The following is a 20003-nucleotide window of genomic DNA, read 5'->3' as shown; positions in this document are numbered from 1 at the left end:
TGGTGATATGATATTAAACCAGTGTCAATCGTTCTACATATTTTAGTTCAAAGGCTACAAGGCAGATAGTATTTTAACACTGGAACTATCGACGATTCGTATATATCAGGGTTTATACAAAATCCGACATATTTCAGAAAACAGGTTTTAACTGGTTTTCGAATTTTATATAGAAAATAAATTTTTGCTCAAATATTCTCGAAATTTATCCGCAAATCTAGTGCGATTTAAAGCAGTATTTGACTGAATTTATTGTTCAATTTTATGGATAGTAAACAAAATTATTTTAATTTTAATTAGAAGAAGATTAAATAACTTCGAAAATAATTATTCGTTATTCATGCATTATTTTCACATATACTCGTAAGAATAAAAATATTTATCACAGTAAAAAAACAGTTTTCGAATAAATAAAAATAATACATTTTTAAATCAAAAATATTTATCAAATTAAAAAAAAATTAGATACATGTTGATACATACTTGTTACTATCAATTTTAGTTGTGAAAATAATTAAGCTATTTAAATTAATTAATTTAAAAAAAATAATTGTTTCTTGTTTATTAAAATATGATTTCAAAAATTGAGAATGTCTATCGATTTGTTATTTAGACGTGTCCTTTGTTTACTCACAATATTTCCCAAAATAGAAAATACTCTCTTACTTGCGACCGAACTTTGTTCTTTTTAAATCCGGATATACTAATTCTAAGTTTTTTGGTCTTTTATTTCTGGTTTGTAGGGTTGAAAACTCTGTTTTTTAAGATTAAGTAGAGGGAGTTACTTCTTCAAGAAGAAGTCACACTGATTTAAATTCATATATACACACCGTTATAAAAATCTAAATTAATATATACACTAGACAAAAGATAGCACAAAACCTTTCTGGGAACCGTAGCAGAAGATTCCAAATGCTATTAAACCGATATGATTTCAAGAATCAAAACGCTCGCTACTATCTTTTATATTTAGCTATATTTGTCATTTTCTATTTATACAGTGAAAACCGATCCATACAAAACCAAACTTATGGACAGTGTTGATAAAAATTTGAATTTTTTGAGATTTTGAATATGCATCGAGTTAAAATATTATATATAATAATTAAAAAAAAAATTTGTGCCTAAAATGCTTTTACTCGTCGTCTCTCTATTTCTAATTTAAACATTTATCCAACTAAGATCAAAATGTTGAAATAAACCTAAACTTGCCAACTACAAATTTTCGACTTCATGTTACACTTTTTAACCATCCGGTCTACCACATTTTCACCAAATAATGTTGTTAATTGTTTGACCATCCGGTTCGAATGGACCAAAAAAATATGTTTACTAAGTGACCATTCGGCTCGAATGGATCAAAAAGTATGTTTAAAGATAGATTGCAAAAATGTATAAGAAGTCCGTGATCCACCAAGATGCTGCCGAACTCTATTAAAACACTTGCACTTTATTTATATTGACAAAGGACCAGATATACTTAGATAGTGGCTATATCAGACCGAATAAAAGAATAATAATAAAAGTTTAATTATTGTATATTTGAATGAAAGATTCAGATTTATAGATGATATGTTAAATGCTTTTGCTTTGAATGTTGATTTAAGACTGATGTTAACTTGATGATATTTGAGTTAATACCAAATTATAAAGCTTTTACAATTTTATATATTTTTCTGATTGGTTCACTTTGTGGAATTAAGCGACATTTCCTTACAATTTTGGATCCAATCAATGGCTATTACATTTATCAACCAATCAGGTATTGGTCGGTGATTGCATGATACGTAGAATTAAAACTGGGTACAGGTAATCCGAGTTCCTTAGAAATATAGATTAAATGCAGGATGATATAGGAACAGGATGCTTGACAATGAGAGGAATTACTTAAAAGTGTTAAATTATATAATAAGGGATGAGGATTTATTATTGCCATCCTATATGAAGGTAATAAAATATATAATTAGACCAGGGTTGAGTAAGACGTTAACAAATGTACTGATACAAATTCTAATAGTTTTCGAAGCACTTTTGGTGCCTTCTCCTATTTCTATTCGATAATGTTTGTAACTTGGCACAAGCACTTTTTGGTTTACTTTTATACACCGTGAGAGTAATAAAACTTTATTCAAAATTTGTGACTGAATTATCCAATAGAACAGCGAACTATCCAATTGAAGAATTGAACAATCTCTCCTCTTCTCATTTCCCAAATACGGAAACCCACTTATTATGTATTTACTATTGCCTTAACACTTCGCCCAGAACTTTATCTTTGTAGGGTTCATTTGGCATATTTTGTATAAATCTCCACGAAAACAACTTCCCACGTAACATTATTTTCCACCGATCAAATTGACCGACCGCGGTAGTTAGGCCACATAATAATTTTTTTTAGGAAAATCGAAAAAAATTAAAATCAAAGAGTGAAGAAAATTTAATAGTAGGTTCTAAGAACATACCTAGTAGACCCGCCGCTGGGTGTTGCTATTATCTTCTAGTTTATATTGTAAGATAATTATTGTTAGCAATCTCTACTTAATGTTAATGCTCATGTAAAACAGATTGCAGAATAAATTAAATAAAAAAAATGTTTTAAGAATTGTCATGTAGTTTGATAATGGTATTTTAACATTTACAAACGTGTAAGTAATACACTAAGTTTGAAACGGTCATTTTGACCGGCGTTGGTAGGTTTAGTGTTACTTATATAGAAACTATAATAACATATTTATTAAGGAAACATGCAACCTATTACAAAAAACCATTTTGTCCATATAGTACGAACTAAATGGCATATAAGATAAATGCATGCTGAAACACTAATTTATTAGAAAGCAGTTCACAAATAAATTGTCTGGGCCTCTTTCAGATATTGGCACATGAAGCATGAACCCAAAGGGTACTTGTCACACATCTTCTACGGGCTCAGAAGGACAAAAGATGGTTTGCGCAAGTCTTTTTTTACCAATGGATCTTTTGGTCTGTTTTCAGCTATTTTTTCTTACATGCGTAGAATAAAAGTTAAAATCCAGTTACCTTTGACAGGTTTTTAATTTTTTTCTTTGCCGTGTCATTCTTGTAAAATAGCACTGTCATTTTGTCATTTTCCATGGAAATTCCACCAAACACCTGATTATTGATTGAAATAATTACAAATATCAATAAGCAGTTCTCCAAAAAATATGATAAAATCAACCTCGAAATAAATTATGAAAGACGCGAAACACGTTTGAGCTGATTACTGCTAAAAGACTGTGACAATGAAGCCCAAAGTTTGAGAAGATTGTGGTTATAGCTTTCTTTATGCTATATAGTCGCAGAAACATTATTAAAAATAGCCAATTTTTAAATAAGATTTAAAATGTCAGTTTAACTATATAAACCATTTTGTCTGTATTTATCGAGTACTTTCACTATACTTCCTCCCATTTCCACTTATTTTTAACTTTATAGGCCAGATAATTTTCTCCAATTAAAATAACTATAATTTCTATTAGTTTATTTAGTTTTGAATTCAACTTTATAAACGAGTATTTACATTTGGAAGCGTCGATTGATCACGTAAGTCTTAGGGGTTTTGATAAAAAGTCACGGAATATCACCTAAATAAAAACTAAATCATTGTGAGATGTGTGGGCCTTGCAACCAAGATTCCAAATTAAAATCCTGCGTAGCGCGCAACCAGAAACCAAGCAGTAGCGATATCCATTTTCACTTTAATATTAGATTAAAATAGATTTCAAAGTGAGAATAGTGACAAGGTACAATTGAGACTTTCCAGGCATTGGTGCAAAAAAGTCAAAAATACTAATTACAAGTATGTAAAAATAGAATCACAACTAGAATGAACAATCTTATCTTCCAACATAAATCTGTAAAAATCAAATACTCAAAAAAATTATTGAATGTCTTCCTTAAAAAGAAAAATTGTAGTTCACATGAAACTAAAATAGAATCATTGTAAACTTATAAATTAATAAATTAAATAAAAGGTTTCTAAAAGGTCAATAGAAAGTATTAAATATTGAAAAAAAATCGAAAACAAGGATATAGTCTACTTCGTGCGTTATTCTGAATCATTATATTGGAAATAAAATTGACAGCATAATTTCTAGAAAATTGACATACTCGGACAATGTTTTGTCTTGCTCAAGGCAAATGGAAGATTGATCACTTCTAAAATATGCCATTGATTTTATTTTCAATTCACCATAAAGTCATTCGGTAACCTATTTTCGACAAAAAAAGAAGCATTATATATATATATATATATATATATATATATACACCTAAGTCTGTTTTTACACGGTCTTTTTGTACACGGTTTTGATATAACACGGTTTGAAAATTGAATATTTTAAATTTTTTATACGATTTTATTCCATTTAGCACGATTTGAAATTTTATGTACTTAAATTTTTTTTGTCAAATTTAATTTTTGCGATGTATGTTCATATCACAAAAAAGTATTTATGAAAGAAAAAAGTCTGAAACCATCGATAGTATCGATAGTTTGCGAACACTAGCTTAAAGATTTAAGTGAATTCCCCTTTAGCGCGTACAAACAATTTTTACTGGTCAAAGCAAATGTGAATAGCACTAATTTAGGGGAATTATTATTAAAATAAACATGAATTCTTGTTCTCGAAAATTCTTGTTTTTCACTAATTTTAATAGGTTTTAGAGAGTAGGACAAATCACCCATTTTTGTATAAGATCAATGTCTTTTTTTACACGTTTTTTTTTTACACGGCTTCTTCTGGAACCAATCTCCGTGTAAAAACAGACTTAGGTGTATATATATATATATATATATATATATATTATTTTTTAGAAAATTAATAAAATGTATAATAAAAAATTATTATTAATTAGAAGTTAATACTTTCAAAAATAGATTTTTAAACTTTTTTCGATTAAGATTTTCTTAAAAGCTTATATTTTTTGAAAAGCTTGCAACACTTCTTCGATTTTTTTGGATCAATTACTTTTATTTTACTTTTTAACTCCCCGAAGGAGAAGTTTGTTTTCATAGAACAATCCGATTCGCTAATTTTATGTTTTCTCGACGTTTTAAACGATTCTGAATTGAATGAGACCAAATTTGGAAAAAGTATGTATGTGTGTGTGTCAGTGTGTGTGTATGAACAGATTTTTTTACCGTAAATCGACGTTTTCTCAAAAACGGTTGGACCGATTTCAGAAATTTAAAAGCCATTTGATGTATCTCAATAAAGAATATCGTTTGTCAGTTTGTGCGACGATCTGTAATTTGAAAAAAAGTGTTAAACTTTTCGTCCACATTCAAGCTCATACTACCGAATCGATTTAAAAAAATCAAAAACTATTTGAAAAATATTAGTTGGGAATGATACTGATTAGTTTTACGTGAAAATCTACCAAACCGTTTTCTTGAAATTAATTGTTGAAAAAAAAATTAAGCTGATATTTATAGAACTTTTTTGACGATTATACAAGTAGTTTAATTTTAAAAATTCATTAAAGTTTGAGAAAACGAGTAGTTTTTTTTAACTACTAGATTTGACTATTATTGATTTGCGAAAATTTGCGTTCAAAAAAAAAAAATAATGACCAACGATTATCTATTAAAACCATCACCAAATTATTACCTCGAGTGACAGTTCTGCCAAAATGTTTTCAATGTCGAACAATGATATGTTGTTGTTGGTTACATTTTTTCCATTTATTTCTACAATGTTACTATATTTACTTACTATATTTTTATAATCATTCTTTAAATGCTAAAACTTTACTTTAAACTTCAAAAAGATTTATCAGAATCCGAATAATCGTTTAGGAAGAGTAGTTTTTCATACATCATTATAGAAAAATTTTATATACACCCGACCAATTTTGACAATTTAGACAAAATTGGAAAAATTGGCTAAATTGGACGGGTTGTCTTCTTGCTCAGAAATTGCGAAAACTTTAATTAATTTGAAATATCAGTAGCGGAGACTAGGTACGGTCTTCACGTCCACACCACCAGGGATGGTTGTGACAGACATAAAAATAAGTCAAAATACATAGATATAAATAAAAATAACTTTTATTATCAGAAATATGTAAACATAACATAATCACTTGACCAAAGCTTATAAATATAATATATACATATACAGAATAAATATATATATATATATATATATATATATATATATATATATATATATATATATATATATACAGAACATAATTTTTTGAACGAAATTAATAAGAAATCTTTGAAGAACCTTTTTTTCTTTGTATTGAATTATTCATTCCCTTCCTCTTTCGCCTTTTGTCTTAGTTAAGTTAATTTTTATCTGTTTAATCTTCACCCAAAAATGACAAAATACATGTCACAACACTTTTGGAGACAAATCATCGTTAAGATCGAACTAAATTATCTATGCAAAAACTGGTAGCTGGTAATTAACTACTAAATAACAGGGTGATCTATGTGTATAAAAATAACAGTTATTATCAAAAGAAATCGAAAGCAAAAACTTACTTTTGACTTTTTAAAAGCAATGCGGTATACAGATCATGTTAACGCAAGGCGCCAACTGAAATCTATAACAAAAACTTAACAAACATACTACGTCTTTCTCCCCATGAACCTTTTCTTAAAATCAGTATACATTAGAAGGCACAACCGTACCTAGTCTCACCTGTAATATATACAAAATAATAATAAAAACTAGCTGTAAGTGGAATTCTGTCTTAAGGCAATTAGGGCATCGTGCCTTAAGGCAAATTGCTAGAACTTTCCGTACCAAAAATTATCGTTTTTTTAAAAACGATTAACATTTTTGAAAAAAAATTACTTCGAAAAAATAAGATTTTTGAGAAACTATAAATTTGACAAAAAATTACTTTTTTTTGAAAAAAAAAATAGAAAAAAAAAATGTTTTCTTTATTTTGACATATATTGAAAGATCTGAACTTTATTTCAAAGCAAACGTACTGCTTTAACTGCATAGAGACAAAATATAAAGCGCGTAAGCGCCGCGTCGCTGTCTAACGGGTAAACATTGGTACGGAATCCAAAGAAATATAAACAAAGTTTATACTTATTGTGAAAAATCTCTATAAAATATCTGATAATTTGATGTGCATATGTCTAATGATCATTTTTGACCGCCAAATGGCATTTTTTTTTTACTTTTTTCGTTAGATCTCCGAAACCGCTAGACCTGCCCTTATGAAAATTTGATCAAATCTTCATCTTGTCAATACCAGTAAAATGTTTTTTGAATTATTAAAATTGGACGGTCCGTTCTCTTAAAAACTGGGGTACCGTTTTTGGCACTTTTTGCCCCATATCTTCGGAACGGCTAGACCTACCTCCGCCAAAAACTAATCAGCACGTCTCCTTATCAATACGGATCGAATGTTTTTTAAATTATTCAAATTGCTTCATCCGTGTTCCCGAAATCGTCGACGAAAATTTTTATCCGCACACACATACATACACGCACACACACACACACACATACATCCATTTTTTCTAAGGTATGCCAAAATATTCAGAAACCTCTGAAACGTAAAGATATATAAAAATTTTCATTTTCGATTTTTTTGCGATTACTATAACTTACCCTACGGGAAGTTAATAAGTATTTTTGTTTTTGGCTTGTATAAAAATGTACAAAACACAATATTATGATTTTATTGTTCGCATGCATACATAATCCTAGAAGCCGTTAGTGCAGAAAGAATTAAATTTTATAGTCACATCATTTTTATAATCATGAAACAGTTGTTAGGTCAATTCACAAAGATTCCACAAGATTCAATAAGCGTAATGATATTATTCTTTCCATAAGTCAAATTTCTTGTAAAATCGAACGTATCTCACAATTTCACCCAAGCCGGTCGCATATTATTGACCCAGTTAGGGAAGCGAAGGGTGTTGGGCACGTTCCGCGTTCAGCGTTCCGCGCCGTAGTAAACGACGAGAAGAACTCCTAAACCTTATGCGTTCAATGATTTTATTACATCATACCTATTTACCTACACGCTTACACCACGGAGAAAGTTTTAAAGTGCTTTTATCAATGCTAAATAACTTAATATGTTTAATAAATAAAATGATAAACGATAAGATACATAACAATTTAAATATACATAGACTGAGAAGTTGTAAATGGGCTGAATTTAATTTAATTGAAAATTCAAATCTTAAATACAAAAAAAAAAAAATAAAAAAATAAGTACAATTAAGTAAACTTTGTTTTATTTGCATTATTATTATATATAATAGTATAATATAAAATATCTATTATTTGGCGCTTGCAATCAATTGTATAGCACTTCATGTTAATCTTGTACCTGAACATTATTTATTTGTATTCAAACAGTTTGCCAAGGTGTGAACAAACAACCTAGAGTTTTGATAATTTTATTATTAAAATTAAAAAAAAAAACTAAAAATAGCACGATAACGATTAGCGCATTTCGGTCACATTCAGTTCAAATATTTCCTTCTTGCATTACAGCTTGCGCGTATAACAAACATTTGAACTGATTTTGAGTAAAATGTTCTAGAAAAAATCAAGTCATTATTAAGTTTTTATTTTTTGACTCGAAAGTTTTCAGTAATAAAATTATCAAGTATTTTACTATTTTACAATCCTTAGTAATGCGCCAACTTTTGATGAAACTTGCCAACACACATTAGTACAATTATTTTAAAGAAAATTTTACAAATTTTAAATTCATAGTTCAACAAAAAGTCTTAATTTGAGGCAATTGTGCTATTATATTTTACTGTGGTCCTAGAAATATAACGGTTCCAAAGTTTAAATAAACAAAACAAAGAAAAATTAACCACAGTACCTGAAAAATGGTTATATTTCAATAATGGTTGCACTTAAAAGCTCATATTTTCCAAACAACGTGAGATATTTTTTTTTTAATTTTTTCAGGACAGATAAGGTCAATACTATCACCCCGTTTTGGGACACCCTACATATGTATATATATATATATATACAGGGCCGGTCCTACCTTGCATGCAATGCATGCAAGAAATGCGGGCGCAAGCCTTAGGGGGGCGCAATTTCGAGCTTTGGATTTAATGTTTATTTTTATTGAAATATAGATTTTGTAGAATACTTAATAAGTTAAATAAATTATAATAAATAACCTAAATTAACATAGTATAAAAAATAATATTTTGTAATATTATATAATAATTTGGCATCAATTTATAAATCACTCACAATTATTTTAATTTGAAAATTTCAAACATACTTTTATATTATTAAAACAAGCGCATTATACAAGCTCACAAATAAGACCATAGTTTGTACAATAAGCACTGTTTATATTAATATGTTATTGCTTGATTATCGATGTCACACGTGCAGGAGCTTGGATGAATCGATCAAAAGACAACAATGCTTTACGTTGTGTGAAGATAACATTGTTCCTAATTCTAAATAATGGTCATCTTGATAATTATATAAGAAAGTTCCAAATATGAAACAGTAGTATACGTTCATTTGGCGAGAGTATTGCTAAGGATAAGGCATTAAGCGTTCTAATAACTGCGCAAATTAGTGAATTGTTATTTTTAGTGAATTAGTGAATCGTTATTCTATTAAATATTTTGAGTGATAAGTTTTAATATTTAAGTTTTTTTGCGTTAAAAGTAAGCATGGAATCAAAAAAGAAATTATCTGGTGCTCAATTCCGCAAGCGAAAAGCTGTAAAAGAAGCAGATATTCAAAAACAAGCAGGAACTCTAAGCAACTTTATTAAAAAAATTAAAAAGTCTGACACAGGTTGTAGTGAAGTTGATTTAGAAGAAATAAGTGTTATCGAACCGTGTTCTTCAACAAGTTTTTCTAACGATTGTTCTATACCACAACATGATTCAAGTGAATCGCAGCGGTTAGATTTAAATGTAGTTGCAGACGAAACTGAGGAAACGGTAATAATTAAAAATTTAGAAGACCCCGCTGAATGGGGCATTATTGACAGAAAACTGCGAGTTGAATTAGTTGAAATGGGTCCTATTCAAAAGAAAAATATTATTTATCCCAAGGATACTCACGGTCGCAAATTTAATTATTCATATTATAATAGAAAAATGGAAAACGGGGAGTTGGTGCCTAGAACATGGCTTATTTATTCTGAAAAATTGGATCGGGTTTTTTGTTTTTGTTGTAAACTCTTTGCATCTAACGAAACTAATAGTTTTTTAGATGGTTATAGCGATTGAAGAAATCTTAGTACAAGTTTGCATAGACATGAGACTAACCTAACTCATATGAGAAATTTTTTACAATGGAAAGACTTAGATAAGAGCTTAAAAAACAAAACCACGATTGATTATCAGACTCAAAGCTTATATGAGATGGAAAAGAGGCATTGGAGGAGTGCTTTAGAACGCATTATAGAAATAATAAAATTTCTTGCTAGCCAAAATATAGCCTTTCGAGGATCATCTGATAAATTATATGAGAGCAACAACGGCAATTTCTTAAAATTAATTGAGCTGTTTGCAAAATTTGATCCAGTTATAGAAAATCATATTCATAGAGCTCTTCAACTGAACAATAAAGTTCACTATTTGAGTAAGAAAAGCCAAAATGAACTGTTAGAAATTTTAAGTAAAGCGATAAGGGATAAAATTTTACTCTCGCTACGAAAATCTAAATATTATTCAATAATATTAGATTGTACACCTGATGCAAGTAAAACAGAACAGATGACAATTATTGTTCGATTTGTTTCTTTTGAGAATGAAGTTGTAAAAATAAGGGAAAATTTTTTGGGCTTTGTTGATATAACCGATTCCACAGGGCGTGGTTTATGTTCTACAATAATAGATAATTTGAAAAAATGGAACATTCCCATTGAAGACATGCGTGGTCAGGGTTATGATAATGGAGCAAATATGAAAGGGAAAAATAATGGGCTGCAAAAATTACTTTTAACTAAAAATCCTAGAGCTTTTTTCGTACCTTGTGCAGCGCACACTCTAAATTTAATGATTAACGATGCAGCTAAAGTAAATACTGATACAATTAGTTTTTTTAATATAATTCAAGAATTATATAATTTCTTTTCATCTTCTTCTAATCGTTGGGCAATACTTTTAAGATACGTTACAAATTTAACTTTAAAGCAACCTTCAGATACACGATGGGAAAGTAGGATTAATGCAATTCGGCCCTTACGTTATCAATTAGGAGAAGTTTATGATGCGCTTTTTGATATTGTAAATAATGAAAATTTTAATAAATTACAAATTTATTTGCTCTCTCATAATTTGGCATGACTTGCTCAATAGAATAAACCCTGTGAGTAAAATGCTTCAAGATCCAAATATAAATATTTCACAGGCCTTAGAATCTATTGAAAATTTAAAAATATTTATGCAAGATTATCGGTCAGAACTAAAATTTGAGGATGTTCTAAAAACTGCAAAAGAACTGAGCGAAGAGGTGGATGGAGAGCAAGAATTTAAAAGTAGTTCGGAAGTGCGACAACGAAAGAAGAAACGACAATTTGATTACGAGCAACACGACGAATCTCCACGATCTCCACAAGAAAAATTTAAAATTAGTGTGTTTTATACGCTTTTAGATGTTGCAATGTGTTCCACAAATGATCGCTTTGAAAAATTAAGAACATATTTTGAAAATTTCGATTTTTTAAATAAATTACCGGAAATTAATAAAGAAGCTTTAAGAAAACATTGTAACGATTTAGAAATTACTCTAAAGGATGGCGACAGTAAAGATATAAATTCAATAGAGTTATTTGATGAGTTGTGTGCTTTTCGTGATATTTTTCAGAAAAACGATTTAAATCTTCGAAAACCATTTGATATTCTTAATTATATAGTATCCAACAACTTAGCTTTCCCGAACTTTTCAATCGCCTTAAGAATACTCTTAACTTTACCTGTTTGTGTAGCAAGTGGTGAACGCAGTTTTTCGAGATTGAAATTGATTAAAACCTATTTAAGAACTAATATTTCACAAGATAGGCTGAACAGTTTGGCGTTAATTAGTATTGAAAATAATATATGTGCAGAATTAGATATTAAAACCATTATATCCAATTTTTTGTGTAATAAAACCAGATTAATTAAATAATATTTAAAAATATAATAGAATTTTATTTATAACTCAAATAATAAAACTGTTTCCAAATAATAGGGGGCGCCAAAATCAATCTTGCATGCGGGCGCTGACTACCCCAGGACCGGCCCTGTATATATATATATATATATATATATATATATATATATAAAGTTTTTCTGCTCATTTCTGTATATATGTAAATATTATAGTAGCGGTATACCAATCCTAATTATACTATACTTATCCTTTTCATAATATGAATGATAAAAACTAAAAACATCAACGATAATAAAAGATCCCCACTTGAATACTTCGCAGAAAAGTGGTATAAATAAGTGGTGCATAATACTAAAGTTTTTGCTCTCGGTCATATTGACGTTTTCAAACTTTCCTTGAAAGTTTTGCATATTTCAAAGTTATCATTTCGCCGTTAAACTTTATGAAATTTCTCAATATGCGCTCGTAATATTCCTTTCAGCATTTATTTCAAACACTTTATGGAGTTTTTAATAAAATATAACGCATGGGAATATAATGAAAAAATGTTTAGAAATATTTACAGTAGTAGTATACAAACTCCTGGTAAGATAAGAGTTCACACACAAATACATTAATATATATATATATATATATATATATATATCTATATATTTATAGGGTCCAGCGGGGTTTAAAGGACCCCGGGTAAAAAAGTCTACCACCGATATCTCGAAAACAAGTAAAGCTTAGAATTATTTAACAACAATATTCGAAAGTAGAGAGAAAAAGATGTACAACCAGCCATTGCCTTGATTCTTACGATATTGCTATCGGGAGGAAAATGGCAATGTTTGAAAATCCGTAACAAAAGTATTTTCTTTCATTATAAACTTCCCGTAGGGTAAGTTATGGCAATCGCAATTTTTACGTTTATAGCTTTACGTTTCAGAAGATCCGAACATTTTGGCATACCTTAGAAAAAAATGAATGTATGTGTGTGTTTTTTTTGTATAGCAAAGGAAATGCCTTTATGCATCCCAGGCCGGTCTTCTGTCTGGGTCTGTCGGACTCGATACCGCCCTGGTATAATACCGACTAAAACCTCCGCTTTGCCCTTGCCTCTGGTCCCCACGAAAACCGCCGTTAGGCATTACTTCGTGGGGGGAGGATCTAGAATGATATAATTCTTAACTTGCTATAATCAATGTTATAATTCATAAACATTATACTCATCTTTTAAATGGGCGAAGTCCCATTCAAACATTACAGTTTTATAAGGTCTTCCGCATGGATTTTCCTCGACTTCATCCAGAAGTTCTTTCCAGCACCTAACTTTCCTATCTTTGATAGCTTTATTTAGTTGCCGACGTGCTTGTTTATATTCCACTACCAGTTGTACAGAATTAGTAAGACTATATCCTCGCTGAGAGATCCTTCTTTTCTTTAGGCACTCTTTACGAAGAGAGCTGATTTCTTTAGTCCACCAGTGCACAGATTGTCTTTGATTTATGCCATGCTTACGAGTCATACTTATATCATAGGCTTCGGTTATTCTCTCCATCAGCTCTCTAGTATGCTCATCTGAAATGAGCGTGTTCTGAAATTATAGGTTTGCAAGGCAACTCTCATGGCGCTTTCATCAAAAGATTTTATTTTCCACCCAATGGCTTTAGATATTTTCGCATGTCTTCTAATGTTTCTATTCGTTGATATTTCTCAGATGATTGCATTGTGGTCACTAGCAGTGCAGATATCTAATACCTCCCAATTGCAATTTCCTCTGACGTAGCTATTTCTAACAAAAGTAAGGTCTATTATTTCTACTGCCCTTTGCAAAGGTTGGCTTATCACCACTATTAAGTAAAACAACGTCAAGTGCATTAAAGGCCTCTAAAAGTGCTTTACCTCTTGCATTAGTCTTCCTACTTCCCCAGTCTACCGCCCATGCGTTAAAGTCACCGGCTATCGCTACGGGGATGGTGTCGTTTTGCATCCTCCATAAGACGATCTAAAAAATCGACAAATTCGGGCAAAGAAAGACTAGGTGGAGCGTAACAGCTGTATAAATGAATGCCATCTAATGAGGCTGCGACAAATCCAGCGTTGCTATTGTTAGCAACATTTTGGAAACGAAATTTGTCACAGGACCAAATAACAGCTTTTACCTTGGATCCAAAAGGATTCAAAAATGGTAATGGTAAAGGAAGGATCCAAAAATGGTAATTCAGTTTTTGAAAAAACGGAGCGTTCGAATTGAATCATTCAAAAACATATTATTTGTATTGACAAAATGAAGTACCGTTTAAACTTTTTCGAAGGCGGTTACAGAGATCGAGTGAAAAAAAAGTAAAAAAGAAGTGCCATTTGGTGGTCAAAAATGACAAATTATCGTATATTTTATGAAGATTTTAATAATGTGTACACATTTTGTTTCAATTTTTTAGGTTCCGTACCAAGACTTTTAATTTTGAAGTTCATTTATATGGTCCAAACAAATGTCCTCGACATTTTCGACAGTATGGAATAACCGATTTCAATGATTGAAAAAACATTCAGTTTTTTCGTCTTGCCGTTTCGGAAATATGGAGTGCTAAGGGTGTAAAAATGGTCATGCAGTTTTTGAGAGTTTTATTACTGACATCCGTATTAATACGGATTAGAAGTAAAATACTACATTCTGTATGTAAATGTAGTAAGTTCATATTTGTGAGCAGACCTCTTCCAAGTAGAGTTTTGATAACTTTTATGCTATATTTTACATTTATAAGTTAGTATACATTCAGTCGCTAGACATAACTAGCGCGCAAAGTTACTCAAATTATTTTAATAAATAAATTTAATTTTATATGTCAATCGTTGTTTAGAATTCAACCGTTATTTACAGATCACATAAGTTTGATTTTTGAAGTGTAGTAAATGTAACGGGAGTGAACGACTTGGATATAATTAAGGCAATTAATTTTTAGCGCCTTAACACCAACTCTGCTGATGAATATTTCTGAAAAAAATACCAGATCAAAGTTATATTTAGTAGATGTGACCATATTTTTTCAAGTGAAAACCGGGACGATAATTTTTAAGTATACTAATCAGAGTCGAGAGGGGGAGGGGAGGTATGAATGCAATAAAAATTTCTTCATAATTATTTAAAAATAATTAACACTCATTCCAGACAGTCAAGAACTTCATTTTCATACTTTATGTTAATTTTTGTAAAATTAAAAATAAAAGTTCAAAATTAGGAATGTGAGAGGCTATTTTAACCCACCTTTTCCATGTAAGGATACTAGTTGTACATAGAATTTTCAGATATTTGACAGTTAGTTGTAATTTCATGATCAAGTAAGAGCGAAGATTGAATTTAGACCTATACTTTTCGAAAATCCAGGACAATCAGGGACAAGAGATCTGAATCCGGGACAAATATTTCTTTTAGAAAAACCCGGAACACAAGGTGGAAAACCGGGACACATGGTCACCTTAATACAGTGTTATCTTTGTAAGAAATAATCTTATAAAACTTTTATATTGCATTCGTTAAATAAAGTAGCTATTATTTCGTAAAATCCATTTAAATTTAAAATTAAGACGCTGGATCTGTTTGCCCCCTGGCCGTCTTTTATCAAGCCTGTGGGATATAATGAAACAAATGACGAACAAAAAATCATTACTATAATTAGGAATGAATTGGGAATTTTATTGAACATAGTTCGATAGTTGCTTGTTTGATACGCGTTATGTGTTGTGTTGTATTGTTGTGATTTAAACAGTATAATTACTTACATTTAAATTAAACCTGTTTACGCACTCGGTTTAATTCGTAACTGACCGCACGACCAAAGGTTTGGGATAGTACCAGTTGCTGCCGGCACTAGTTTTCATAAAGAAGGAAAATTCTAAATTATTTTTAGTTAATTGGAGGGTTAGAAAGTAATAAGAATAGAGAAAACTTGTATAAGATCGACAATAATGAGTCCTGTTCCAAATCCTCTATTGTGAAATTGGAATAGAAATTATTTCCTCATTCCTGGTTTCTTGGAACTTCTCACGCCTATAGTGGTGACTTTCGGGAAGCCGTGCTCGGTCGATGACATAAACACGAGCGGTTCCGTGCGTAGCCGAATGTACCGAATGTGCCGAACGTGCCGCGCGATTCCAACCCCCCGCGAACGCTAGCACGCGATAGGGATGTCGATATTAAAGTATATCAATCGATTATGTACATATATAAACACAAAGATACACAGCATAATATATATATATATATATATATATATATATATATATAATCAATAATTTGTTTAAATCCAAATAAAACTAGCTGTAAGTCGATTTCTGTCTTGAGGCAATTATGGCATCGTGCCTTAAGGCAAATTGCTGAAACTTCCCGTACCGTAAACGAAATGTTCGAGGAATACAGAATGTTTTCAAATAGATTATTATAAATATTGTAACATTGTCTATTATTTATGAGAACTATATAAACTGAATTGCAGAGTTGAAATTATTTGTAAGTATATTGAAACTATAGTCAGAATTAAAAAATAATAATCTGAAATATTTTCGATATACAACAAACTAAAAAAAAAAAAAAAAAAAATATGGTACCATTTTTTTTCCAAAATCAATTATTTTGTTAAGACAAGCAGAAAGTTCTTTGAATCATTTAAATCGGACGCTTAGTTCTCTCAAAAACTGCCATTTTTTACATATTTAGCACCGTATCTTCGAAATGGTTGGGCCTGCCTTTGCCAAAAACTAATAAGCACTTCTCCCAATCATTACTAATTGAATGTTTTTTACATCATTCAAATCGGATACTCCGTTCTCTCAAAAACTCAATTTCTATTTTCTGCACTCTTTGCTCCATATCTCCGTAACGGCTGGACCTGCCCTTGCCAAAAAAAATCAGCATATCGCCCTATCAATAGGAATCGAATGTTTTTTGAACCAATCAAATCGGTTGATCCGTGCGCCCGAAAATGTGGACAAAAATTGTATCCATACATAAATACACACACACATCCATTTTTTCTGAGGTATTCCAAAATGTTCAGAAACCTTCAAAACTTTCCTACGAAGAAATGCAAAATACCCTACGGAAAGTTAAAAAGAAGCTCTTCAAAGATATTTTTTATTATTGCAGAACTAGTTAAATTTCATCATTAGCTTTCTTGAAGTCTATGTTGGTGCCCTGGAACTCAACGTCAATCCGTAACGGGGTGATCGTATTGATCGTAACTGCCATGAAAAAAAATAGAAAAAAAAATTAAATGCTGTTTGAAAATTGAGCTTTTGAGAGATCTTTGGTGAAATTGTGACCATTTAATTCGGTTATTGTGATTCATTTTTATTAATTTTGTTTATTTAAATTTCGGATTCGTATAGAATATTTCTAGAGCCCCTCAGTCAAAGCATTTCTAAAGACCCCAGTCAATAATAATGACACAATAGTCTCTCCAATAATTAAGACTACTTGGCAAACTATGAATTTAAAATGGTCGAAATTAGTCGACCATAAAAGGGGCTCCTCCTTTTAAAAAATATTGGAGTGTGTTGGCAAATTCCTTCAGAAGTTTCTGTTTCACACATTGGAGCTTGCGCGTATGACAAACATTTAGATTGTGAGTAAAATTCGCAAGCAAAAATCGTGTTATTTTTTGTTTTTATTTTTTCACTAAATTTTTTTCATTATAAAATTAACGAATCTTACCATTTTACAACCCTGATCAAATGCGCGAACATTTGACGGAACTACCCACCACACTTTATTAATTTTTTCAAAGGAGGGCCTTTTAAAGTCGACCAAGTGTAAAAATTTTAAATTCATAGATCACAAGTAGACAATCACCAAGAAAACTTGAGATAATTATTTTGGACTGAGCTCAAGTAATGCTATTTACAATTACAAATCCAAAGTTCAAATAAACAAAATTAATAATAAATACCACAATAACCAAAAAATGGTCAGCACTACACAATGTGATAAGATGATTGTAATTGTTATATTTATATAATTTGAATAACAAAACAACTTTTTCCAAAGAATATATTATACAGATTCGCGATCTGTAGACTAACTAAAGATATAAACAGATTGCATACATACTCTTTTGAAAAAAGTAGCCGAAATCTATGAATTTTATAATAAATTCTTAAAGAAATTTATGTTTCTCGAGTTATGCTCGATTATTAGATTGTTTTAATATTTGTATATATACTTATGTACGACATGTATATATACATTAGGGTGGTCCTTAAAATGGTCATTTTTGAATTTCCTTGCTCCCAGGGGCTCAAATGGTTCCAAATTGATAAAAAACAATTCTCTGAAAGTTTTAGCTCTTAATATTGACGTTTAGATAGAGCGCAATTCAATCAAAGTTTGTATGAAAAGAGCATGGAAAAAATTTTGAAAATTTAAAAAAAATGTTTTAGGTATAACTTAGCGACAAATGAATGAGTTTTATTCATTCATTCGTTCGCTAAATTACATCTAAAAAGCATTTTTGAAATTTTTGAAAATTTGTCCATGCTATTTCCATACAAAACTTTGATTGAATTGCGCTCTATCTAAACGTTAATATTAAGAGCTAAAACTTTCAGAAAATTGTTTTTTTATCTATTTGAAACCATTTGAGCCCCTGGGAGCAAGGAAATTCGAAAATGATCAACACAAGCAAAATCATTCAAATCGGATGCTCCATTCTCTGCCTTTGCCAAAAACTAATTACCTCTTCTCCCAATCATTACAAATTGAATGCTTTTGATCATTCCATCAAGATCATTCCGTCAAGATCATTCCATTCGGAGACTCCGTTATCTCAAAAACTCAATTTGTATTTTCTGCACTCTTTGCTCCGTATCCTCCGTAACTAGACTTGCCTTTGACAAAAAACTAATCAGCACATCTTCCTATTAATAGGAATCAAATGTTTTTTGAATCATTCAAATCGGTTGATTCTAAAAAGGTGGACGAAAAACTGCGGACATACAAAACACACACACATCCATTTTTTCTGAGGTATGCCAAAATGTTCACAAACCTTCAAAACGTGAAGATATGCAAAAATTTTCATTTTCGATTTTTGGCCCATTACTGTAACTACCCTACGGAAAGTTAAAAATTAGAACTTAGCTTTGAAAATTTTATGTTAAAAAAATATATATTAAATTTTTTCTCAAATTTAATAATTTCCAGCAATTTTCTTGATTATTACATTAAAATCATAAGTCAGAGTTTTGAAATGCGAATAATTGCATCATCATCCACATGTATGATGTGTGCGGTATTTATCGATGTCGATTTTCCGCCGCCGCCGCCGCCGCCGAAACTGGAAATACCACTAGCGCACAAACAAAACACGCGTGCCTCCGGCGATCGATCTCGTACGATCAGCGGGTCCTATTTCGAGACGGCGATTCGTGCCGAGCGAACGATACAACATGCAACCCAGCTACTACACGACTGCCCCGCGACCGGTAATCACTTCCATGAATGAAATATACCGTTTCGCTTACTTTTCCTACAGAATTTTTTCCGTCGAATAATTGAATTTTAAAAATATTTATCTTCTAATACGTAAGGGAGACTGGGGGTACGGTAGTGACAGTCGTCATAACAGCTAAACTATTCTGAGTTTGAGATAGGGTCCAAGAGGAGAAAGATGAAAAATGATTGTTCCCATTATTGCTTACAGTCAGTGCCTTACATTGACATAATATGTAGACCGCATTGCTTTTAAAGAGTCAAAAGTAAGTTTCATGTTCCAATTCTTTTAATCATAACTTTTAATTGCATACAGAAACACACTTTATTTGTTATTTTGGTGTAAGTTGATCATTAGTAGTTATTTACCAGCAATTAGTTTTTGCTGATATAATTTAGATCAGTAATAATAATAAATATTTGTT

The 20003-nt window shown here is 30.6% G+C and overlaps 1 protein-coding gene across 1 annotated transcript in view; it reads left to right on the top strand.

Annotated features, from left to right (window-relative positions):
- Window positions 1-20003, top strand: part of LOC113377019 (trichohyalin) — a 124691-nt gene that overhangs the window by 45323 nt on the left and 59365 nt on the right. The gene's annotated exons all lie outside the window — the stretch shown is intronic.

This window comes from Ctenocephalides felis, unplaced genomic scaffold (genome assembly GCF_003426905.1).
Source record: "Ctenocephalides felis isolate EL2017-DRISC unplaced genomic scaffold, ASM342690v1 CF-g0.4_SCAFFOLD_01886, whole genome shotgun sequence".
Classification (NCBI taxonomy): Eukaryota; Metazoa; Arthropoda; class Insecta; order Siphonaptera; family Pulicidae; genus Ctenocephalides; species Ctenocephalides felis.
This window is presented reverse-complemented; position numbering and strand designations above follow the sequence as displayed.